The 26,722-nt window shown below is 41.5% G+C and overlaps 1 protein-coding gene and 1 long non-coding RNA gene across 3 annotated transcripts in view; one reads left to right on the forward strand and one right to left on the reverse strand.

Annotated features, from left to right (window-relative positions):
- Window positions 1–7,927: 7,927 nt before the first annotated feature.
- The window catches only part of LOC128897440 (uncharacterized), a 93,746-nt gene continuing 74,951 nt past the window's right edge, over window positions 7,928–26,722 (reverse strand). The window contains exon 3 of the long non-coding RNA XR_008462386.1: window positions 7,928–8,014. This is a non-coding gene — a long non-coding RNA (uncharacterized LOC128897440). The remainder of the gene's footprint in view (window positions 8,015–26,722) is intronic.
- The window catches only part of CAP2 (cyclase associated actin cytoskeleton regulatory protein 2), a 307,559-nt gene continuing 295,942 nt past the window's right edge, over window positions 15,106–26,722 (forward strand). For both annotated transcript variants that reach the window (XR_008462385.1, XM_009898088.2), the window contains exon 1: window positions 15,106–15,494. The gene's annotated coding sequence lies outside the window, so the exon portion shown is untranslated. The remainder of the gene's footprint in view (window positions 15,495–26,722) is intronic.

The following is a 26,722-nucleotide window of genomic DNA, read 5'->3' on the forward strand; positions in this document are numbered from 1 at the left end:
CTCAGTATCAGTGGGCCAGGTTTCCACAGAATCATAGACTTGTAGAATAGTTTGGGTTGAAAGGGACCTTCCAAGGTCTAAACAAACCTTCCTGAAGTGAGCAGGTACATATTTAACTAGATCACATTATTTAGAGCCCCATCCAACCTGACCTGGAATGTTTCCAGGGATGGGGAACCTGGGCCAATGCATCACCACCCTCACGGTGAAGAATTTCTTCCTTAGATCTGATCGAAATATTCCCTCTTTCAATTTAAAAGCATCATCCCTTGTCCTGTCCCTATACTCCCTGACAAAAAGTCATAGAATCATGGAAAGTTGGGCTGGGAGAGAATTTTAAAGTATCCTTCTGTAATCCTTCTGTAGCTTTCACCAGGTTTGTCTTTTGACATTCTGTTGTGGCTGTTATTTGAAAGAAAAACCTGCTAGAAAAATGCACACTTTAAAAAGAGAGCAGATTTTCAAAGTTCTTTCAAAGTACTCGAGCTGGAATTATTGTGGTTTTAACGTCCACTTTACATGACAGTAGATCAATACAGAATGTCTCTTCAGCCACTTCTCTTCAGACAAAAGAAGGTAGCAGGCTTTTTATGAATGAGCAGTCATAGCAAATCCAGAATGTTTGAAATATGGCTTATATAAGAAGTTGTGAATGAGTGTAAAAAATTGTGGCATATAATGAAAATTATTGTTTAAAAGTTCCAGTTCTGGATGAAGTTGCACCAGAACCTCACAGATGATCAGAGATCATGCTACAAAATCCATCATTCCCTGAATTACAGAAGCACAGCAATTGTATAAAATAGAGCAGTACCTTATGCATCTCTTTTTTGGATAGCATCACAAGTGTATGGTCAGTAGATACAACCCACAGTGAAAAACAAAAGTGTGCGTTGAGCTGGTAATGGGCAATCCAATTTCATCCCACACAACAGCAGCCAAAACAAACAGTGGTGCTGCCTAAGTCAAAATACCAAAAGACAGGAGTCTCACAAATTCAGATCTGTCACCCTTCTGAAACAGATGGAACTTGATGGGAAAAGTGTCACAAATCAACTGAAGAGCCAATTGTATCATAAAACCTGAGTGAGTTGAGCCAACTGACTCATAAAACAATTAAACAGCCAACTGACGTATATATCACTGGGTCTTTTTTTACCATGCATGAGAAAAATCTGTCTTTATTCACTGCATATGTAGTAACTGGTATGCAGGTTTGATGAGAAGCATGACTGTATTTCAACACTGTGGAGGTATCTGCACACAGAACCCGCAGCACTGAGAGGTATCCCTGGGACTCTCTAGTGCAAGTTATTGTTACAAAGCCCAGTTCAAAGTTCAGCCACTGAGTTTTTCATCCACAGTATTTGTTCTGTGACTCACACAGGAATTTGACATACCTTACTCTGTTCTAAGTACTTTGATTGAGGTTTCTGAGATTAATTAAAAATTAAGAGTGACATCTTTGACTAGGATCAGTCCAGGATTCACTGATCCCTGTCAGCACAACTTCACAGCTCCCACCTTCTAATGTCTTTGTCCAACATCTGAATTCTAGCTCTATTAGGGAGTCTGTGTGGGCATGACTGGACAATGATCTGACAATATTTGCTACAGAAGCCACTGTTGATTGGCACATATTTTTGCGACAGTAGTCACATAAATAAAGTGTTAAACCATCAGCAGCATGCACATTCCTAGTTTCAGATTGTATTTCAGTGTATGATAGCTGCATGAACACTGGGCCAGACATGCAGTGGCTATAAATCAGCAGGTCTCTGGGCTTTCTGTACAGGTCTGGAGACCAGAAGAACTGAAAGTCTGACCTGCAACATGGAATAGGTAAAAATGACTACTCCAGGTAAGAGTTGACTTCCAAAATATTACCATAAATATTCACACAATTTTCTCCAAAGATACAGTAGCTGCATAATACTACCCAAAGACAGTTCTTGCCCTAAAGATGTACACCAATCTAAGATGCAAATGAACAGAGATAAAGGAAAACAGGGTAAAATGCAATACTGGAGAGATTTAATACAATAAAATCCTCAGCTTTTGCAGCCTTTTCAGTACTACTGCCCATTTCTCACAAAGAGAGGTTTAAAGGAAGAGGATGAGAAGACTACATATTTGTTCTGGCCCAGATTTAATCTTCAGTTAAAATCAAAAAGCCCCAAGCCACTTTCCCAGCAAAACTGCCACCTGAAGCCACCTCCAACTGTCAAAACATTTCTGTGACTGCGTTTAAAATAACTGGCGATGGCCTGCCCAGATTTTGTACCCCCAAAATGCTCCCCTAAAATAAAGGCAATAAGTCCTGCTCCCCCTAAACTTTGAGAGAACAAAAGAAGCCAGGAAAATGAGAGAGTGAGATGTGTACAGAACCAGATCCTGTGAATAAATCTAGAAAATCTGCATTAAAATAGTAAAAAAAAATCAAATTGGAGATAATGTAGAGGGAGCCACAGGATGAATTTTAAGCACTTCCAAAGCTGAGTTTACTTCCATTGTACTGAAATCACTCTCCCTTAGTATGAAACTCCATTCAACACACGAACTGTGCCTGAAACAACAACAAGCAGTAGCTTGGCTAAGTTTCCTAGCAGATCTGTGGATAAGACCACAAAGCATTAGTCCGCAGGGAAAAGCAGTTGACTTGGCAAGTCTCTCTGTGACATGCTGACCTTTTTTCAGAAAAGGTCACCATGGAGTCAGGTTCCTGAACTTCCCAGGGATTCTGCAGTTCTAAAGCTAGGGATCTTTTAGACTGTAGCATCATGATAGCCTAAAGCAACATGAGCTAATAAGCCTTTTTGTTTAATTCCCACAAATTCCTTTCTGAAGTCAAGAAGCAATCAGGAGTGGTATCGGTTCAGTTTCTTGGTGATCAGCAGCTGCGACCATCACTGAACATAAAACCAGCTGCACACAGGGGAAAGGTTGAAGGTTTCTGGGTTTATATGATGAGGTCTGATTTTTCTGCCCTAAGCACAATTCTGACAGTTTAGCCTACAGCACTATTGAGATGGCTATTTTTGTTACATCCATTGGGGGGGGAGGTCAGTGATTTATTTTTTTCCCCAATTATTTTTCAGTGAAACGAAAGCACAGCACACACCTCAGACTGCAGGAATCAGGCTCTAAACCAGGGCAGATTGTAATAACTTGACCTGCCAAATAAACAGCACTTTGAGCAAGAAAATGCCAGACTGAAACAGCTTTAACACTGATACCAGATTAAATCTTAAATTAGGCATGCAAAGACTTTGGGTTTTTCAGGGTGGGGCTCACACGTGGAGTATCACAGAATAACTCAGCGAGTTGTAGATGTTATAAATCATCACATTGTTATTCATTCCAAAGGAGAGAGAGCTGCTTGCACTGCTCAACTCTGTGATGATCCTGTAGGATGAAATTATTTTAAATTATCTAAAATTGCATTTGTTTTATATAGTTCATATATCTGTGGGGTTGTTTGGTTTGGTTTGGGTTGGGTTTTTTGATATCATACTAGAGGGACATGGACAAGCTGGAGAGGCGGGCTCAGGTGAACCCCATGAAGTTCGAAAAAGTGCAAGGTTTTGCACCTGGGCTATCAATCTGGGCATCTTTACTATCAATACAGCCTGGAAGATGAGGGGTTAGAAAGCAGCCCTGTGGAAAAAGATTCGGGGGTACTGATGGATGAGAAGCTGGACATGAGTAGGTAGTATGTACTTGCAACCCAGAAGGCCAATCACATCCTGGGCTGCATCAAAAGATGCATTGCCATCAGATCCAGAGAGTGATTCTACCACTTTGCTCTGGTGAGACCTCACCTGGAGTACTGTGTACAGGTCTGGAGCCCTCAATATAGGAAGGACATGGACCTGATGGAGAGGGTCCAGAGGAGTGCCACAAAAATGATCAGGGGGTTGGAAAACCTCTGCTATGAAGACAGGCTGAGGGAGCTGGAGTTTCAGCCTGGAGGAGAGGAGGCTCTGGGGAGACCTGATAGCAGCCTTCCAGTACCTGAAGGGGGCCTACAGGAAGTATGGGAAGAGACTGTTTACAAGGACCTGGGGTGACAGGACAAGGGGCAATGGCCTTAGACTAGATTTAGATTGGATGTCAGGAAGAAATTTTTCACTATGAGGGTGGTAGAACACTGGAACAGGTTGCCCAGGGAAGCGGTTGAGGCCCCTTCCCTGAAGATATTCAAGGTAAGATTCAACAAGGCCAGGGGCAACCTGATCTAGTTGGGGATGTCCCTGCTGACTGTGGGGAGGTTGGACTAGATGACCTTTGGAGGTTCCTTCTGGCCCAGACCATTCCATGATTCTATGATATCAATGGTTTAAATAAGGCAAGAGAAACTGCATTAAAGGACCCCCTTGCTGAAAAGGAAAAAAGTACATTTAGGAACAGATGGACAAGATGATCTCAAGAGGTCCCTTCCAACGTAAATAGTTCTGTGATTCCCTGATATTTATGTATTTATGTATATTATATGCTATATATAATATAACTTAAGAGTGTGTGTGTGTATATATATCCACATTCTGTAATTATTATACAGGATCTAGTTGATGTCTCTACTTACTGCAGGGGGATTATACCAGCTGACCTTTAAAGGTGCTTTCCAACCAACAACTACATTGTAGTTTACATCTTCTATATACCATGCAAAGAAAATTAAAGTGGTTATTTTCTTTAAATAGAACTACAAGATAAATAGGCATTAGCAAAGAAAAATAGTAAGAGAGAAAAAAGGATATTTCTGTGTTCCTGACCTTGTAACTGAACAGCACACTCTCCAACTCAATGTCTTTAACAGCAACAGAGAAGAACTACTCTGACTATTACTGCTGCAATTCCCGATACAAAATAGATCACTCATGCATAGACATACACATGACAAGCCAGTCCTAACATGATACTGGTTCCTTTGTTCTCTTCATTCTGCATGCAATCACTCCTTTCCAGCTCTTCTGATGTTCATGAATGCAGCACAAGAAGGGCTGGAGGAGCATTTCTAGCATCCATCCAGCATCTATCTAGCATCTAGTTTTGAAAAACAGAGTGTCAGTGCTTTTTGACCAGGTATTAACACCAGGCTGAATCTACCACTGGTGTAAAGAAACTGAGTAATCTTGCCCTATGCAGGTGGAGCGTGGGAGGTGAAATCCACAGCCAATGAATGAGGTTGCGAGCAAGACACATACTCTCCCACCCACACAGCAGCTGCTCCTGTCAATAGCTTCAACATATGAAGGAGACAAGCTGTCTTCAAAGGTGAGCTGACTCAGCTGCACAAAGGTTTAAGGACATGTCTACTGACATGTTCACTAATTATTTGCTGAATTACAGCTATCTCCTATTAAACAATGGTCTCAAATCAGTTGACTTCTGCTGGAACAGCAGTAGACCTCTAAGGCCGACCATCTGCTCTTTCAAATCAACTGCTAAACTTGTGTTGATTTCAATCATCCTTTAAACCTGAGGCTCTCTCTTAAATAAAACAGGACCAAAATCAGCAGGTGTTTCACTCAAAAAGGCTCCTGTATGAGCTTACATTGCTAAAAGCAGCCCCAGGACACATACAGATACATACCGACACAGCCTATTGTCTGTTTAGTGTCTGTAGGAATCACAGAACCGTCTCCAGGCTGAACAGCCCCAGGTCTCTCAACCTTTCGTTGTATGTGAGACACTCCTGTCCCTTCATCACCTTTGTAGCCCTTCTTTGGACTTTCTTCAGTAGCTCCATGTCTCTCTTGAACTGGAGGAGCCCAGAACATGTACATGGGAGATCACAGAAATCACTCAATTGTGCTGAGGCAAGCAAGCCCAGGCAAGGAAAACAGGTTTGGCTGATTACTACAGGCTCAATGAAGCTGGTGGCTAGAAGAGGCTGACATTTCAGGGTTGGTCAGCTCAGACAAACACAACAATCTTTTGTATTCTGTAGCAAAGACATGTGCCTTTAATACTGGTTTGACTTTATAAATGCCTGCTTCATGGCAGTGCACAACTATTTTGGTTATTACTATTTAATGTTTTATAAACCTCACAAGAAACACTGCTGTGAAACAACACTTTACACAAGCTGCAATGCTTGAGTCTATCTTATTGTGGAAAAATGAATTGGGGTCCAAGTCCAAAGACTTGGAGATAACTCAGATCAGCAGCTGGGCAGATGACCTCCTATAGATTAGAAGGACAAGATGGAGCAGAAACTCACTGGGATGCTGAAAGGTCTCTTGCTGAACTGATGTGTACATTCAGTACTCTAATGAAAGACCTCTCAAGTGCTTATGGGCCACAGATTCTCCATGAAGATGCTTCTGGGTTTCCTTTGCATCTAAAATATTTGTATTTTAACTTAATAGGATATGTAGGTTTAAACAATCCTGGATTAAAAGCTCTTTTACAAACTGCAATTGTATTTACTGTTGAATTTAAGTTGTACTCTAAAAATTTCTGGTTTCCTTCAAATCCTACATATATAGTCAGCTACATTAGCTGACTATATTAGCATATTTCTCTCATGCTGCTTTTTTTCATGCTCTGTAATGTCAGCTATGTTAGTGGAAATCTATATACAGCCAATAGTGTTGTTTTCAAGGTAGTGATATAACTGGACTAGAAGCTAGACTGAAACTCTTATTTATACCAAGGCTTCATAAATTTTTAATGTTCACGGTCTAATTCATAAAACAGCCTCAGAATGTTGCTTTCCTTTCTTGTCCCTTATGAAGATTCATGAATGGCACATTTGATGGGGGAATAAAAGAGATCTCCAAGATTAATTATTCAGGAGAGCAAACGATATTCTTCTCTAAATAAAATGATAGCTTTTAGAAATACAGTGCAATACATGCAGAGCAGGTATAAATACAGGAAAGCAAGAAAATAATTATATAAACAACTAGTTTTAAAACAAAATTATTATTTCTGATACCTAAATAATTGGTCAACATTGACTCAAGTGAAACATTAATCCAGAACGTAGGGCAAAGTGCTGACCCTGTTAGTCAGTGACAAAACACTGACCTGAGGGGAACCAGGATTTCACCCCATCAGTGTGAAATATATACAGTTCCTTCCAATCATAGAATCATAGAACTGTTTTGATTGGAAAAAACCTTTCAGATCATTAAGTCCAACCATTATCTAACTCTGCCAAGTCTGGTGCTAAACTGTCTCCCTCAGCACCACAGTTATTCTAAATACCTCTAGGAATGGGGATTCAACCACCTCCGTGAGGAGCCTGTTCCAGTGTTTAACAATCCTTTCAATGAAGAAGTTTCCTCTAATATCCAACCTAACTTTTTCTGCTGGTGCAATTCATTTTAGGCATTACATATAAATATATTTTATTCCTTTTCTTTACTCCTCCTTCCCTTTTGGGAAAAAAATAGAAAGACACAAAGATAATCTGGCTACATGGACCAGATGATCGTTGTATGTCCCTTCAACTGAAATATTCTTGTCTTTCCCATTCCATGCCACTCTATTCCATACCATTCTATTCTACTTCAGTATTTGGCTTAATTTATCCTATTTTTTTTTCTCTTTCTACCCACAAAGCTTTGCTAAAAGAATGAACCTTTCTTTACTCAACATAGGAAATCCTTCTGCCACAGCTATATAGGAAATACATGTACTGAGATGGACAGATTTCAGAAAAGAGGACTGGTCTTAGAAGGCTCTCCAAATATTGCAAAATAAAAAGGTGTCACTCCATTTGCCATGGAGAATACAAAGGGTAGAGCAAATGAGTGTGCTAGGCTCTATGCTGCTGTGCCCGATAAGCTCCTTGTACCTAATCTAGACAGTCATCATCTGTAAAATAACAATTTATGCTGGCAAAACTGCATATAAATATGAGTAAAGTACTGTACCTAAGGATTTTTTGTCAGGAGTTTCATTTTGCAGGAGCATATGAAACTGAGACATCTTCACTCTTCAAGTCCTCTGTTGAAGAAGCAGAAGAAAGCTGACTGCTGCTGCCCCTGGCATTCAGGTTCTGTAATGGAAAAGCATAAATTGCCTCAGCATCTTTCAAGAACTAAGTAAAATATTTCTGACTCAAAAAAAAAAAAAAAGCTGTGGTCTCTGGCCCTCTACTCTGTATTAGAGTAGTAAGTGTGTTTACAGAAGACAGCTGTCAGTACCTAAATAGGTCCTTACAGGATGAGCCTAAGCATTGTGACTGTGGAGAGGTAAATGTCTTTATTTTCTGCCTGAGTGAACAGATCTAACAGGGCCTGAGTGCTTATCTCATTTTCCCCTCACCCATCCAGCACAAAGGAACTTGGAGATGGACAAAACCAGCAAGATATAGCAGTGGCAGAAGCAGGGGGAGAGGGGGGGTTGCAAATGTCACCCAGTAGCTAATTAACTGTTGTGAAAGAACAGAGGAATTCTGTCTCCAAGGGGGTTTCTTTGCCTTACTTGGTCTGCAATAACTGCTATTAGGGTTATGCTACTTATGAACTGCCTAAATAGAGGCACAATGCAGTTAAGTGCTTGGAACAACAGGACATATATAACTGTCAGAACACACATTGCTTATCTGCCCACAGTGCTAGTGGATTATATCCTACAACGGGTTCTCTGTAAAAAATTACATCACCAGGTTATCAGTTCATGCGATTTTATCACAAATTATGCACTTTTCCCCCCATAAAATTTACATAGTTTCGTAGAATCTGGTGATTGTGCAATTATTTCAAACAAAAATTAAGCTTCTAGCCCAGTGGGTTACATGCTAAATCTTGCATTCATTACTTGATTACTCCCCAACATGGCAAAAATAGCAACAAAAAGAGTCTAAAGTAGTTGCAGCTTTTTAGAAGGAAAAAAAAAAACAACAATCATGCTTTCTGTGTGTCTGGATTTTTCAGTACTTCTGCTGCACCAGCTGTAAGGGCTTTCCTAGGCAACAAGAACATTGATCTCCGGGAGCCATCAGTAAGTCATCACAGGAAGAACTTTAGAGCTGGCTCTATGCTTTCTATCTCTAGGGGCTGAGGAAGAATATTTGCACTCTGGATTTACTAGGACAGAAAAAAAAAAAGTAAACCATGGCAGAACCTCCTCAGCAATAAGCAGAAGTGGCTCTTCCTGAACATAAGATAAAGAGATTTTACAGAATAATTATGGTTGGAAAAAAACTTTAAGACCGTAAAGTTCAACCACTATCTAACTCTGTCAGGGCCACTAGTACACCATAGCCTTGAGCACCACATCTAGAGGGCTTTTAAAATACATCCAAGGTTGGCAATTCAACCATATCCCTGGGCAGCCTGTTCCAGTCTTTGAGAACCCCTTCAGTGTAGAAGCTTTTTCTAATGTCAAACTATACCTCCACTGGCACAACTTGATGCCGCCTCCTCTTGTCCCATCAATTGTGACTTGTGAGAAGAGATAAACACCCACAGCTCCTTTCAGGTAGTTGTAGAGAGTGATAAGGTCTCACTCCCTCAGCCTCCTTTTCTTCAAACAACCCCAGTTCCCTCAGCTTCTCCTCATAGGACACAGTCTCCAGATCCCTCATCAGCTTCATTGCCCATCTCCAGACAAGCTCCAGCACCTCAGTGTCCTTCTTGTAGCAAGGGCCCCAAAACTGAACGTGAGGTGTGGCCTCCCCAGTGCTGAGGACAGTGGGACAATCACTCCCCTGGTCTTGCTGGTCACATGATTCCCAATACAGGAATACTATGACAAGGTGAAGAGCACAGACTTCTAACCAGCTGCAGTTATCCTAAGACGCTCCACAGCTCACATGTGGAGCTAGAACCATAGCCAGCACCACGGTAAAGATGTCCTGATACTCTGTCAAAGCAGAACTGTGTATTCCCCTACAGAGCTTGAAGTAGTACCTCACTTTGTTTAGTGGTATCAACGCATAACTAAAAGACACTGATGGTCTCTTAATGGATCCCCTGCACCCTAGACTGAATGAAAGATGAAAATAGAAATAAGAAGCTCAAAGATAAATGCTAACAATTAGAAAATTAACACTGACCATTGAGTAAGACCTCATCATTCCTTTTGACAACTGCTTCCACAGGTTTCATACACAGCAAAAGAGTAGTTTCAGGTGACATGATAACCCTGCACTCACACACTTGAAAGTTATACTTTCCCTCCTTATTGCTAAAAGTTCCTTGCAAATTTCTGCCTGTAATTAAATGAAAAGCATTAAACTTTGGTGGAAATTCATATCAAACCCTGGTACTGTATAAACCAGATTTTTTGTCAAAAAATGCACCACAGGCCTTTATCTCATGACAAAGAAAACAGATAAGGCAACAGAACTACTCAGCAAAATCAAAGACCAAGCCTACAATATTTACTGAGCACCTTTCCCAAAAGAACAGCTCCACAAAACTGAATTAAACCAGGAAACTACCATTAGTAGAAGTCATCACAAGGATTAGTATTTGTGAGATCAGGACATTTTCCCTTTGGATTCTGCAAAGCCCTTAAACATATACTGAATTATAAACAAGTGAGTAATTCCATCCCTACGTGACAAGCTGCTTAAATACAGCTGGAATGCCTAAGTGCTCTGCTACACGGGGATGCCATTACTTGCATACTTAATGATAAGCACACACTTATTATTTAACTTTTCATGTTGTCATGCCTAAAGAGGAGCATACAACTAATTAATGTACAATTATGAACTGACAGTCCACACCCCCAGAGCTTACTGCATAAAAGAGACTACAGAGAAGGGATCAAAAAGCAGCAGAGTGGCATTTATGAGACTAAACGTAATTTAAATCTGCATTAATCGCATTTTATAGGTGATCAGATTGATGACAGATCCAGCTTTATTTCATGCTGGTTTGAAAGGGGAGAAACAATCCACTTTTTTTGGCAGACTCTTCATTTTTCTTTTTTTCTCCCTGTCTCTTTTGACACGTGATCTGTACAAGATAGCCACAAAGTGCACTTCACAGATGCATTTAGTTAATTAGCTATATGCTGGTTTTCAAACTCTGGAGGCTAAACAGCAGATATGGTAAGCAAAAGGCATCTTGACACATTCTGAATGCACTCCAATATTGCTTAAGCAGATCTAGCAGGTCACACTCCCCAAGATTTTCACATGATATTCCAATTTCATAGAATCACAGAATCATCTTGTTTGGAAAAGACTTTAAGATCACGAAGTCCAACCATTATGTAAATCTACCAAGTCTGGTGATAAACCATGTCCCATAGCACCACACCTGTGTGTCTTTCAAGCACTTCTGTTTAAAGCTGGTTTATTTTCATGTCAATAAATGCTTGTGCAATTTTAATTCATGTTATATTTTCTGCATTGTCCCAGCAAAGACAGACTTCATGCATTTAAGGCAATGAGTGGCGATATTTGCGGGTTTCTCCAAACTGATCTATGAATCATTTAGATGCAACCATAAAAAGGAAAATTTCACATTTGTATACATTGAATGTCCTTCTTCAACAAATACTGGGAAGGGGAATCCTGAGCATTTTCAACAGTTTAATTCTGTGAAAGAAAAAATTGTATGCACATAAAAGACGCACCAGAGTAATTCCTTCTAAGTAGGTTACAATGCCATCATTCTACAGAGATTTTGATCGCCTGTCCTAGCAAGCTCTGATGTGCACTTTGGGATCCCTACACAATTTTACAAATACATTCTTCTATAAAAGGGAATAAAACATGGCAGCCTTGGCACAGATTGTCTGCAGCAGCAAAAGCAGAAAGTAAAATGGGAAAAAAAAATAATTCTGAAGTCGTGATGTTTCATGAACTACTTCATTTTAATTGTGTGACATCCCACAAGAGGGCTGTTACTGTGCTTCCTGGAGAAGAAAAGGTCTTCATCATTTCAGGAGGACTATAGCATAGGTTAGAATTCTAAGGGAGTTTGAACTTTTTGATCCTGAAGGAGGTGATCCTGTCCCCACTAAAAAAACTGTACAAATAGAAACTTCTAATGCTGAAGTAACTGCTATCAATGTACTTGCTGCATATAAGTCTAAGCCAGTACATGAATGTATTGTTAGACTGAGGACAAAGTACTCATCCCCAAACTCCGCTCTTCCGGTCGTTCCTTGCTCAGAATCACAGAATCACGGAATGGTGGGGGTTGGAAGTAACCTCTGGAGATCATACAGTCCAACCCCCCCTGCTAAAGCAGGTTCACCTAGATCAGGTTGCACAGAATCCTGTCCAGGTGGTTTTTGAGTCTCCAGAGATGGATACTCCACAAGCTCTCTGGCAAGGCAGAGCCAGTTTTTCCTCCTGTTCAGGTAGAACTTCCTGTTGTCTATTTGTGCCCATTGCCCTGTGTTCTATTTTGTGCCCTTTCCTTAATGTTTTGCTTAATGACATTGCCAAATATTTTCAAAGCATATTTTTTATTGCTGTCCAAGCTTTCTTTTTCCTTTATGTCATCATCTAGTCAGCATTTTCACACATACAGGATTTTGCAAAGTCCAAAATTTGCACACCTCTCATTCCTTTCTTCTCTTCACAGAGCTGTTGCTTGGCCTGAGTTAGTAACTACAAATTTCTTTAAAGAGCTGTCTCTTAAGATTACTTTTTATATAGAAACTGTAAGGCTCTTTAATATCCTATAGCTTTGCTTGCCACTGAGCTTCCTCTCTATTATGAAGTCACATTATGATTACTGTATCTCCCTTTTTTCCCTGACTATATTTAGTACATACCTTTGTTTCCTTTACCTTAGTCTTAGTTTGACAACATTCTCCTGGGGGAGACAAAAAAGACCTTGTTTGTTTTCTGAAGAAAGCGCTAGAAGACAGGCAGGAAGATGTGTTACAGGTAACTTGTTTTAGATATGTATGGCATCCACTGGTTTGGTAGCCTGTGATGTAAAGGGATGATATGGAGTGTTTGACTGTGCTCTTGTAATAAGAGCTTGCAAAACTTTGATTATACTCTTCTCAAATTGACATTCTACAGAAATTCCATTGTATTTATCATCCTAAACTTTCCACTTACCATATGGACACTGCACAAGTGTTAGGATTTTTTAATTCTTCTTAATTGTATAGGATATGGATCTTGAGCTTTTAACCAAAGGCTCCATATTCCATAGGAGTAAATGTAGTAGTTTCACAGTTTCTTAATTCTTCTGGCTTTTCTTTCAGAATGAGCTCTCTTGGGCTTGTTCCTTGCTTCGCTATAGTAGGTTGTTTTCTGTGCATTTTTGCAATGAGGTCTTTGATTCCATACTGCCTTTTACTCTTTTGAAAAGTCTGTTAAGACTCTCTGGTTTAAAACCAATACCATTCTGTTGATTTCATCGGGTTGTTTATACATGCCAAGGAGAAGTAATTATTTTCATTGTGTACAGGAAGCTGCAGCACTTTTTCTGCAGTTTCTGATGTTACTTACATTGTCTGCACTGGCAGCTTTGGACCCCAGGCTGATGCTTGCAGTCAGCTTGCTTTCGCTTAACGCTGTCCTTAGGCATGTGAGGTCGTGAGCTGTTTTCCTATTAAAATATGACTTTCCTTATCCCCCATTTAACTGCTGCACAATCAAATTCTTTGTTCCATATTTTGTAATGTTGAGAGACGGACCACCAGAAATTAAATACAACATCTTCTAAAATAAGCTATGTATTTGATAGGGAAAAGTACTACTCATTTTCTCACAACTACATGCTTGACTTGAAAAATATAGAATAATAGAATTTGGGGGATTGGAAGGGACCTTAAAGATCGAGTTCCACCCCCCATGCCATGGGCAGGGACATGTTCCAGTAGACCAGGCTGCTCAGTATATTTGGTCTTTTTTGTTATCACTAATTAATGAATTATTTTTCCATTCAAGACCAAACTGTTCCTTGAAAGGCTGTGAATTAATGGTCTTCTCCCAAGACTTCTGTGGAGAAAGCCAGCTTATGTGATACTTGGAGGTGAAGCAGATTTCATGTGGATGATCAGATAGACTAGAATAGAATAGAACAGAATAGAATAGACCAGGTTGGAAGAGACCTTCGAGAGCATCGTGTCCAACCTATCATCCAACACCACCTAATCAACTAAACCAGGCAACCAAGCATCCTGTCAAATCTCCTCCTGAACACCGCCAGCGATGGCAACCCCACCACCTCCTTGGGCAGCCCATTCCAATGGGCAATCACTCTCTCTGTGTAAAACTTCCTCCTAACCTCCAGCCTAAACCTCCCCTGGCACAGCCTGAGACTGTGTCCTCTTGTTCTGGTGCTGGTTGCCTGGGAGAAGAGACCAACCTCTGCCTGACTATAACCACCCTTCAGGTAGTTGTAGAGAGCAATGTCACCCCTGAGTCTCCTCTTCTCCGGGCTAAGCAACCCCAGCTCCCTCAGTCTCTCCTCATAGGGCTTGTGTTCCAAGCCCCTCACCAACCTTGTTGCCCTTTTCTGGACACGCTCCAGCAAGTCAACATCCTTCCTAAACTGAGGAGCCCAGAACTGGACACAGTACTCAAGGTGCGGCCTAACCAGTGCAGTGTACAGGAGCAGAATGACCTCCCTGCTCCTGCTGGCCACACTGTTCCTGATGCAGGCCAGGATGCCATTGGCCCTCCTGGCTGCCTGGGCACACTGCAGACTCATGTTCAGCCTACCATCAACCAGCACCCCCAGGTCCCTCTCTACCTGGCTGCTCTCCAGCCACTCTGACCCCAGCCACATTCTGACAAGCACTGTGTAATTGCAAAATGCATGTGCTGCATTTGGCCAGTGGTACAGGCTAGTGGGAAGCCCACAGAGCCTGACAAACAAGGCCTAGAAGTTTCCCTACTGGGAGAAGTCCTGGGTTTGTGTCCATGCTAAATGATGGAAGTAGCCCCACTATGGGCCCAGCTATAGTGGTGCTCAGGCTGGTACAGTTTAGTCCAACCTGGAGCAGACAGTGAATTTTCTCAGTGTGTATGAGGCTGCCCACAGCCTCCCCTGTCATTTGAAGGGTCTGTCAGTGTCACCCTGACTCAGCTCTCCCTGCCCTGTGTGAATCAGGCCTGTGTGGCATGGGGTGCTCACTTCACACTCACCTGTGCTTCATGGGCAGGGGAGGCCACTACACCATTGACGGGAGATGATCCTTCCCTGAGTGCCTGCGCTCTCCCCTGCTCCTCCGTGATGCTCCACCACTGCCATTTTCCTTTCAGGCTCTGAGCCGCCGCACCGCCACAGAGAAATACCTCTCCCTCTCTCTCCATTTTCACACTCCACCCACTTTTTGCTTTCTTTCTCCATCTCTGCCACCGTCTCTTTCTGGACTTGGCTTTATTTGGCACTCCCGGAAGCTGCCGGGCATTTCTCTCCCTGCCTGCCCGGGCAGCTGATGTGACTGACTGACACCGGCTCCCGCTGAGGAGGAGGAGGAGAAGAAAGAGGAGGAGGGAGAACAGCACCGAGGCGAGGGAGGGGGGAGCGAGTGACCGGCCACGGATTTTCATTGCAGAGAGGAGGGGAAAAAAAAGGCTACGGGGGTCATCAAAACAGGTAACTGAAGAGCAGGCAGCGGCGGGAGGGGCGGGATGCGGGGAGCGGCCTGACCTGCCCCGGCCCCGTAAAGGCTGGGGCGGGCCCGGCCCGGCGCGGACGGGGCTGCGGGTGCCTTCTCGCCGGCGGTGGCGTGGAGGGGCCCGGCCGCGGCGGCGGCAGCAGCAGCGGACAGCTTGAGGAGGGGGTATCATGATGAAGGGACGTCTCGGAGCTCGGGCCGGGGCTGCGGGACGGCGGCGCGGAGCGGGCAGTGCCCTGGGCGCTATCTGGGTCAGGGCCCCACGGGCGCGCCGTGCTGCCGGCCCGGGCTCTGCTCAGCCTCTCGGCTCCTCCTGTCACCTGCGCCGGGCTGCGCGCGGAACGCCTTCCCCAGCCCCGCGGGTGACAAGTGCAAGAAGCTGAGGCAGGGGAGTAATAGAAGAGGGGGGAACCCGAGCGAAATACCACAGCAGATGAGGCATCCTCTTTGGGGCTGAATGCGGACCTCCTCCGCCAAGGTCCTGGTCAGCGCCAGCCAGCAGCCGTGAGGGACTCCCAGGGGTGCTTTCAGCCATGCTCCAGCCCCCTCCCTGGGTCCCAGCAGCTCAGCTTTCCGACAGGTTATTAAAAATGCCCTCCACTCGTTTATGCAGACCTGCCTCTGTCAAGCAATGACGATCTTGAACTCTCCTAATCAGCGTAAAATGATCTAATTTTGAGAGAGGCAACTGTACTGCTGGTGGGGAGCTGGGCTGTCAGGCCTTGGGTCCTCCCTTGCCTGTAGCCAGAGGCAGGTGTGTGGTGAGGAAGAACTGAACAGCCTTCAGGTTTAGCTCAGAGTAAAGGGTTAAACAGCATCCTAGGGGGACAGATCCAAGGATGGAATATATACCTTTACACAAAAATACATAAGGAATTCTTCAAAGAGAAGATGATGCTCAGAGGGGCAGGAGGAAGGCAGAAATGACAAGCTGTGAAACTGAGAGGCTGCATTTTTCAATAACTAGACATATGAGAGGAAAAATCCCCCCAGAGACACAGCCAGCACAAAGCTGAGAACTTGTCATGACCTCACCTAAAAATGTGAAAATCTGTCCTTTGCTTCTGGGATTGCTGTAGTATCATTGCACAGTTGTATCATTGCACTACAAGATCAACAGTGAGGATTTTTATGAAGTAAAATTCAGATACCATAATACATAGGGGCAGTCTTAAAAATTAAGACCATCTGGGGAAGGAAGTTGTCCTTATTTGCATTTACCTAAATACAGTTGTTTTCCAGTGATGGAAAATGCTTTCAGAAAAAAAATCTACATGGGCCAGTCCATTAGGAAATAGTTGGAAGAAGTCTATTTAGTAGTGGGGCTGTGTGAAGTCAATAGTACACATTTTTATTGTTGTAAGCCAGACAAAAGTGGCAATGGTTCATGGACTATTATGTTTAATTGTTCTGTGATGCTGCACTCAGGCAATTAATCCTACTTCAGAAATGTAACTTTAGAAAACCTTTGGAATAGCAAAGTGGTAGAAATGAAACTCAGAGTGAATTTGAACTCAGTACAGTATTCTCAAAGCAGGCCTTCTAAGATACTCCTGTGAGTTGGATATCCTAGTTTAATGCAATTTTTATCCTAGCATTTAAAAAAATTACTATGCAAATGATAAACTTTTTTTCTGATTCTATACCTTTTCAACACAAAGAGTTTCATAACACTGATTCTATTCTGAGCAAGTTTGCACAAGAACAAAGGCAAAGGCAACCCACCTTCTGTAGTATAGCCAGGCACATACAACAATATGGCCCTTTTTGGTCTTTGGCATAATAAAAATGCTAGTCTTCCAAATATTCCTATGATTCATTTGTGTCTTCCTCCTTGAATGCTGCTCAACTCCAAATGTCATGAATAAAAAATGTTTTCTCAATTAAATAAAAATTAAGAGGATGTGCATTATTTACTATTACAGCAGAACCAACCTATGACATGTTTTGATTATTGTCAGCTATGGCACAAACTTCAGGGGAGATAAGAGCTTCATGACATGCCATAAGGAGCAAAGGTAGTAAGATTGCATGTATTTAAACACCCCCCCCCCCATTAGATTTTCTAATCCCAGTGTATAATTTTTATTGACCAGGTAAAATACATTGTAGAGCCCAAATTAGTGAAAAAAACCCAAACCAAACCAAACATTGAAGATCCTTCAGGACTAAAATTCATGGGAATGTGAATTAGCAAGTATTGGAAAAGCAGCAGAGTACAGCAAGGAGGTCTGGAAACTAGATGGATTGTATTCAGTTCTCAGCCTTGTATTCACTTGCAACTAATCTGGAACAAGTCAGATAATCTTTCCATGTTTCAATCTGGGGCCTGTCAGTGACTTACGCTTGCAAGTGGTTTGAACTTCAGAGAGAAAAATTATGAACTGCTGAATGTGTTAAGGAAATAGTCTTTGTGGCTCTGCACCAGTTTTAAGATCATGTGCAACAGCAGCAAACTCAGTAGTTGCAGTTGCTGCCTGCCAGAACATCTGACCACATGAAAGAGAACATGATTATCATGCTTACTGGGGCAAGAACAAAGAAACACCTATGATAAATGAGTTATAAATTACTGCAGTTATTCAGACAGCTGTTATGAAGTGGTTAAAACATTTTGCTTGATGAAGCACCTTTAATATATATAAATAAACTCCCTTCTCTAAAATTTTAAGTTAATCTTTTGCAATAGGAGAAGCAATTGGGAAATTGTAATTTTCCTGAAGTACAGAGGCAGCTCCAGTTGCTTGCATAAAAGTGAGCATTTTTGACAGATACAGTTTACTGACTTTTCCAAATAAGAAATTCTTTGAACTCTAAAGGCTCATTTACCCACTGCTAGAACTATACCAGAATACCAACACCTTTACTAAGCAGTGTATGTTTAAATGACAGAAGCACACATAAGCACAGCTACATCTATGGCAGGTGTTCTGCTGATTGAGCTGGTTCAGCAGGGTTATGTGTTTGGGGGCTTCTTAAACCCTGTGATCTTTGTCACCATGTTAGCAAGACTTTATGGCATATAGACACTGCCTTAGTCCATACAGATACTGGCTGTTTTCTTTGTTTCATTGCGTCTGCGAAGTATTCTGACTGTCAAATTTCAGGGACTCTTTGTTACTAAGAAAGGTCCCATCGCGACTACTTTCTTCAGTGTATGCTAATGGGAATTGCTCGCTCTGACACACAGTATTTCAGAGAATAGCAGACTAAGGAAATTGCTTGTAGAATCCAAAATACCAGTAGTGGTATGCTGGGAATCAAAGGCTTAATGCTTTTATGACATGTATTATAAAAAACAGATAAGTGCTCAATTACATAACTGAATAGTGTTATGTATTTCCAAGGAGACATGCTCAGATCCTGGGCATTAAAGTTATGTTTTGTATTAGTTTAAATACTTAATTAATTCCTTTTGGAATAAATGCAAAGAATGATTTACATTTCCATGTGTAACCTGTCATTGTTTAGAGAGAAGAAGCAGCAGAATAATTCACCTAACAGCTCTGGGTCCTCTAAAGCAACCACTGTAGAAAAGGCTGCCTTTACAAGCATCTAGGATAGGTCCAGTTTGATATTTATAGGTTTCACAGTACTTCACACTACAACAGATAAACAGCCTTATGTCTCACATCTCCTAAATGAGCAAAGTTGCATGGACTGTCATTAAAACTCAGTAGTAGTTACCTGTAAGTAGCAACCAGATTATAGCAGGAAATAGAAAGGTCGTTTTTAGTAGCAGGTGGCCCATTTCATACTGAATCATAAGCAAAGGCACGATTCACTGCAGTGCTACTGGTATTGCAGAATCAGTGGGCTGAATTTTAGAATGGGAGATGGGTGAGGCCTTGAGTTGTGATCAGTAAATGTCACAAATGAGCTGCAGAGGAAAGGGAATACTCAAATGGCAAGAAGTTTGCTTCAGCTCTCCTGGCTGCTGCCATGCTGGGAAGATGTGCCACAGGCTGTAGGCAGAGTGGCACAGCCATGATGAGCCTGAGACTCCAAGGCACAGTATTGAGATCATAATGGCAGCAGGATGTCTTGGTAAGAGCAGGAAAGCTAGATAACTTGTCTGAAATCAAGCCAAACTATTCTGGCTTGGGCATAATATGGATATGCATGAGAAGCAGGGTGTGGAAGCATTGTGAAAGGCCACCTTCACAGCAGACAAAACCGTTAGTCACCTCGGTACTGAATAACTCCAGTCTCCTCTTTCTGCAGAAGCTGTTCCACAGTTTGAGTTTTTAGAACATGCAAACAGTATCTGCTTAGTTTTAAGTTTCCTCCTTTGCTCCTCTCTCTTCACATCCCACTCCATATGGGTTTGTACTTTGTGGAGCTTGCCCTTGCAGAAAATGCAGATTCATTTTGGTTGTAAGCATAGCATAAAGACTATTACTGCTCAATTATTATGAACTGAATTGAATCACTTCACTACTTCTGTACTAAAATCAATGCCTACATGCAGTATTTTCTTGGTTCAGTGAGGCAGCCTGCTTATATACAGTAATTGGACTTGTGACAGGTAATTAAATGGCTTGTAAGGCCTTTAGGATGCTTGATTACATGAAGAGTACCACACTATTACATAGCAAATGAGGTGGCTAACAACATTGGGTGTCTGTTGATTGGAGAGATACTAAAACTCTTACACTTCATTGGAGGGAGAGAAGAAAACAAAACCAAGACAAAAGACTATGAGGAGTGGTGACATAAAAAGGGAGCATGAAAAGAATAGGGGAATGTACTTAGAAACTGGGTTGCCTTGGTTATTTTAAGTCAATCATGCTTACACAGACTGTCAAGTCTTGACTGTTTCAGTATATCATTAAATAATGAACTCGTTCTTTGTGATCACAAAATTGGTAAGACAGGCAAAATTATTCAGCGAGGGATAGGAGCTCTCCACAGAACTTACATATAATTAGGAAGCAAGCTGATATTTCAAGAGATACTAAGCACATACATGGACGTATTTTAAAGAATCCATATGAAATTATCAGAGGCTTAAGCACAGTCCGTGCTATTATTACACTGACTTGTACACACACAGCTTGATTTGTGCACTTGCTCACCCGTAATTATGGGACTAAACTGGGATGTGATAAGAGATCTAAAATGCTTCAACACTCTTAGGGGCACTTGTCAAAACAGAGATTGCTTTACCAATCAGGTTTGTAATTTTTTTTCAATAGTGGGATACAGAAATGCCCCCTGTTCCTTTCCTGCATGGTTTTGTAGACAGCAGCCTCATCACTGGGAGAGGGAAAGAAGCAAAGAGCCAGAAAGCAAAGACAAAAGTGTGCTTTGTGGTACCAACAGCGTAAAGCAAGACAAAGGAAGAAACATAGGTTAAGTGGAAAAGGTTCAATATGAACCTGCTTTTTCCTTTACCACACAAAAATCATTTTTGCTTAGGAAAAAGTAACCCTTTAAAAATACAGAGGTTATGCCACAGACAGAAAATCCACAGCCAAGGTAGTTTATCTAGCACATTTATACACATTCATAGCATATCAGTGGTTTTAACACATACTGAGCTACAGACAGAAGTATTTTATGGTGAATATAATAGAGGTAGCCAAGACTTCAAACCAACATCAGTTACAAAAGCACAGCTACAAAAGCACAAGTCACACAGACATTTTTGTCCTTTCGCTATTCCAGGTATAACATTTGTCCATTCTGACAAACAGACAGTTGTCAAAATTCTAGTGGTTGCATACACAAGACTGTAGCTTTTACTTGGATAAGAGGTGTTTTTCTCTACATATGTAAAAAAGCATTGCATATGAAGAAAGGGCAGGACAAGAAAAGACAGTCGCCAAAGGCTCTGATTGCAACTCTGGATCATTCTTCTCACACAGTGCTTTTCTGAGAGGTTTAATCCAACTTGACATCAGTCTGGCAAGCCTCTGTTTACATTCCTCCCATACAGCTAATGGGAAACAAGACACAAACCATACAAGGCAATGTTTCTGTCTGTCTACCAGCACATGCTTTCTTCTAACCAATACTCACTTGCCAAAGTCTTTCCACCCAAAGTCTCCACCCAAAGTCTTCCATGGTGGTAACCTATACAGCTTCAGGAGCTCCTCAGTAGCCACTGAAGTAGAAACAGGCTGCTTCTGAGTTCTGCCTGGGAATGAGCAACCCCTGAGGTGCCAAGCCAGTGGGTTTTCATTGTCTGGAGCAGAATGGGATACAAGCAGGAATTTTGGTCTAATGCCAAAGGTGGCAAAAAGGCTGCCTGCTCCACACAGCTTGGGGTTGGGACATAGGTTTGAGTGATGGTGTATCAAAGCCAGCCACTTAAAGCTCAAGTTGACAGTGTTCTCTTCAGAAATGAAGTGCCATCAGATGGTTTTGTATATTGAGGGGACGTTCAGGAACATTTTCCCTCCCTTGACATATATTGTACAGAAGAACTCTTGGAGGACACAGTACTTTGGATCTCTAAAATGTTCATGAATGGCTCTATGATAGCACCAGCTGGCAGTCAAGAGTTTTGTATATTTTATTTCATAACTCAGTAGCAATTTATTAAAAGGCTAAGAGAAGGTGCATGTGCAGGCTGCCATACATTCAATGAGACTGTGTTTTCCCGAGCAGTGCAGGAATGTTAGTTAGAATTAAAAAGCCAGAGCGACGTCTGTATTCTGTTTTATGCATCTGCCCTTTTTTGGCATAGAAAGGTAGAGCAAAGTTGAACCTGTAGCATCTCAGATGATGAGCATGAGTGAGACCTGGCTTGACTTTTCAGATGCTAGGTGGATTTGGGAAAAAATGGTACTTAGGGGGTAAAAATAAATTAACAAGGTGCTTCTCTTTCTTCTAAATTAAAAAGTAGGAAGTAAAGCAAACCATTATACCACCTCTTGCTGATGTTTGTCAGAACAGTATCATACTTCACAGGTTGGCAACATTCCTGTGTTCAGAACTGCCATTTTTACATGCCTGATTTTCCCTGTGGGCTTGTACAGCTTGTTTGTTCTTGAGGTAGAGCAATATGGTCCTCTGTCATAAGCTATATACAGTGATAACAGGAAGAGTACCTGTGCATTTTGGCTTCAAGTTTGACTGCTATTTGGGATGAGTACGTCAGGGAATTTTAGTCTACAGACAAGTGTTTTTCCCTTGATAATAGATAAATGATACTTTGAGACAGCTGTCAAACTGGGGAGAAAAGCAGTGATCTCTCAAGGCCTGTCTATAACAAGACATCTGCTTTTTGGTTTTCAGCATGCCTTGTTCTACCTGGTTTTGCCTTCACTTCTTTTGTGGAAGAAACAACAGATGGTAGTATTATCACATGTCTTTAGCATGCTCAAAAAAGATATGCCTACCAGTAAACAGGGCAGATCTGTGGATCCTCCTTTGTATTTTTTGTGCACAATCACAGAATCACACAGAATCACAGAATCACCAAGGTTGGAAGAGACCTCAAAGATCATCAAGTCCAACCTGCCACCACAGATCTCATGACTAAACCATGGCACCAAGTGACAGTTAACAATGTCAACATTTACTTGATTATCAGTAGATGTCGTTTAACACCTTTCCTAGCTCTTCCTTGACTTTATTTTTCAGTGGAGGATAATATACTCCACCAAGACAGCAACTGGATGGAGGATTACAAGGGAGTTGAAGCACTATTGCTTTTAACAACTTAAAGTGGTCAGCATCAGCTCCAGGAAAAGACACATGATTAACCCTGACAATAAATTTCAAAATCAAACTTTTAGTTTAAATCCTAGTAGAGGTGAGATACAGAATCTATCTGGATGAAAAAATGTGCTTTATGAGGGTGGAAGCTTCCCATAGACGTATTTATATCTTCTACTTTTCATTAACCTGCAAAGGTTTTGCTGGCACTCTAAGTAGACCAGCCTTATTATTTATTTATAATACAAGCTCTGAATGCTCTATCACACTGACAGTATCTTCACAGAGTCAAGCTGTACCATTTGTGTTCTGACTCCTTCTGAACTGCGGCTTTGTGGTGTTGGTTTGACCACGCAGAGCGCGGTGTGGAATAATTAATCAGATGAACACCTGAATATAGGTCAAGAAAATGCTGAAGGTTGTTGTAATATGAGCCAAATATGCGAATCCCTAAATATAGGCAAAGATATCAGTTCTCAGATTGAGACGATCTGAAGAGAGTTGCCACAAAATAGCTCCATGGAGTCTTCACCTCAGAACAGTAACATTAATTCCAGTCTTGTTGGTAAGGTAGATACCTAGTTAACTGATGATAAAGAGAAGTGTAAATGTAAGGTTATTACTAATTTGCTCTTGTAATGTTGCATACAGTAATGGCAAAAGTATACTTGCACTCTATTCATGCATGACAGGGATACCTGTGTGCATACTTACATACATGCATATATGCAAATACCATGTGGTCATGATATTTGTTTATCACGTATATTAAATACAGGTTTTTCCTCCCCAGGGAGGAAAATGTCCATAGGGTTACTGAGTTGGGTTATTCTTTAAGCTTCTGACATCCTAATCCATATTCTCAGCATTTTTCAGAGAGCATTTTGTTGTATAGAACATTACAAGTCTGATCCACCTCTCTTCATTTGTGAGATTCCTTAGACCTCCATGAGTAGTATTTCAAACAGGTTTGGTTTGTAATCAAATAATCTTTCCACAGGCAAAATCAGGCTGAAGAGGCCAAAAAGTAATAGGTCTTCCAAAGAAATGTGTACATGTCATCAAGGAAAATTTTAAGGCAGATGAAAAGAAACCAAACTATCAGACTTTATCTTAAAATGAAGACAAATGGGAGCTCTGCTGAAAATACACTTTAAAATGCTGATGTAATTAGTCAACAGTTGCTATGTTAGACCAGCCTGACTTTAGACTAGTTTACAACACAGTTTCTAAAACAGACACTATTTTAGGCCATTATGTAGCAAGGTAAAATGTGTAAAGAATGTGTCCATAATATTTTTGAGGATTAACAGTGCTTCGTTTTAAGAAAAGGTTTAACCTTCTTGTAAAAGTTAGAACATTTCAAAAGCTGTCCTGATATCTTCATCTCATCCCTGCCAAGATACTTGTAACTTTACAAAAATGTAAGGGGCTTTAACAAAATGTACTGATATTGCAAACAGAACAGTGGCATTGTTGGAATGTGTCCAGAGAAGGGCAAAAAAGCTGGGGAGGGGTTTGGAGCACAAGCTCTATGAAGAGAGGCTGAGGGAACTGGGGTTGCTTAGCCTGGAGAGGAGGAGGCTCAGGGGAGACCTTCTTGCCATCTACAACTACCTGAAGGGTGGTTGTAGTCAGGTAGGGGTTGGTCTCTTCTCCCAGGCAACCTGTGACAGAACAAGAGGACACAGTCTCATGCTGCACCAGGGGAAGTTTAGGCTGGATGTTAGGAAGACATTCTTCACAGAAAGAGTGATTTGCCATTGGAATGGGCTGCCCAAGGAGGTGGTGGGGTCACCATCACTGGAGGTGTTTAAAAAGAGACTGGATGAGGCACTCAGTGCTACGGTTTAGTTGATTCAGTGGTGTTGGGTGATAGGCTGGACTCGGTGATCTCAAAGGTTCCAACCTGGTTGATTCTGTATTCTGTATTTTCAGTATAACTAAAGAAAGCCCCTCTGAGTCTTGACCATGTTTATATGCACACTGGGGGGTTGGTTTTTTATTTAGCATCAATAGGAAAACCTTAGCAGAATAAACCACTCATAACCTTAAATGAAGAACATGTACATTGAACTTGTTATGTGTAATGACAGAGGATTTTTACAAAGGCATGTAGTGCTGGAAAAAGGGGTGATAGCTTCAGAGTGGAAGAAGCTAGAGTTAAGACGTTAGGAAGAAATTCTTCCCATGATGGTAGTGAAGTACTGGAAGAGGTTGCCCAGAGAAGTTTTAGAGGTTTCAACCCTGAAAGTGTTCAAATCCATGTTGGATGGGGCTTTGAGCAACCTGGTCTAGTAGGAGGTGTCCCTGCTCATGGCAGGTGGGCTGAACTGGACAATCTTAAAGGTCTTTTCCAACCCAAACCATTCAATGATTCCATGATTTGAACTTAGTTTTGTCTTTGCTTATATAACCATTTCCTCAGCATGAGGCGTATATAGCACTGTGTTCCCTGACCAGTGTTCAAAAATGTCAATGCCTATACTTCCTGACATGGAAGAAAGCAGATGATTATATTCTGGGGTAAGTAACCTGTGAGTTGTTAAAAATTTAACCTAATTTCCATTTCACAGTAATTCAAAACCATTGTAGCAGTACTGCACAAGCCAGGCCTCTGGATTTGCTTGTTTTTTTCTTTCCAAAGGTTAATTAGTGCTTGGTTTAAAAAGCTTTGGAAATTCTGATTCACATCAGGTGCTTCTGGAAGAAAAAATTAAGTGATTAGAAATCATGCCAGAAGAACAAACAAAACCCCTTTTTGACTTCTTGTGTAGGCTTCCATAAAGACCAAGGCAAAGTTCAAAATGTACCTTTTCAAAAATCAGGAGCTGTACATTGAAAATCTGGCTTTTGGGAAGCATTAATGTGGTCTGTATTTTGCCTCTGTAAGTGGTTGATGCAAATCACTGTAGGCATAATTTTTTTACCAACTGCCTTTGTAAGTATTTCAGTAACTGATTGAGAGCATATTCATCTATTTGTCATAAATTGTACACATATAGACTGTCCAAAGCTACACTAGCAGTGGTTTGGATCTGCTGTTTACAATGCAAACCCAGGGCTGAGTACTGTTGACAAAAAAAAGCAAGTTACCATGTGTCAGCTGTTTCTTTGTATGCAGCTCTGGAGCCCTTAGCACAAGGATAATATGAACCTGTTTGAGTGGTTCCAGAGAAGGCCACAAAAATGATTTGAGGACTGGAACACCCCTCCTGCAAGGACAGGCTGAGGGAGCTGGAGTTGTTCATCCCAGAGAAGGATGAAGAGAGACCTTACTGCAGACTTGCAGTACTTAAAGGGGCTTACAGGAAAGATGAGGCCAGACTTTTTAGCAGGGCCTGTTGTGACAGGACAGACAAAGGGTGATGGGTTTAAACTTATGGGGTGGGATTTAGACTGGATACTAGGAAGACTTTTCCCTAGAAACATTTAAGGCCAGGTTGGATGGAGCTCTGAGAAATCTGATCTAGTTGAAGATGTCCTAGCTTACAGTGGGGAGGCTGAATTAGATGATCTTTAAAGGTCCCTTCCAACT

This window comes from Dryobates pubescens, chromosome 9 (genome assembly GCF_014839835.1).
Source record: "Dryobates pubescens isolate bDryPub1 chromosome 9, bDryPub1.pri, whole genome shotgun sequence".
Taxonomy (NCBI): Eukaryota; Metazoa; Chordata; class Aves; order Piciformes; family Picidae; genus Dryobates; species Dryobates pubescens.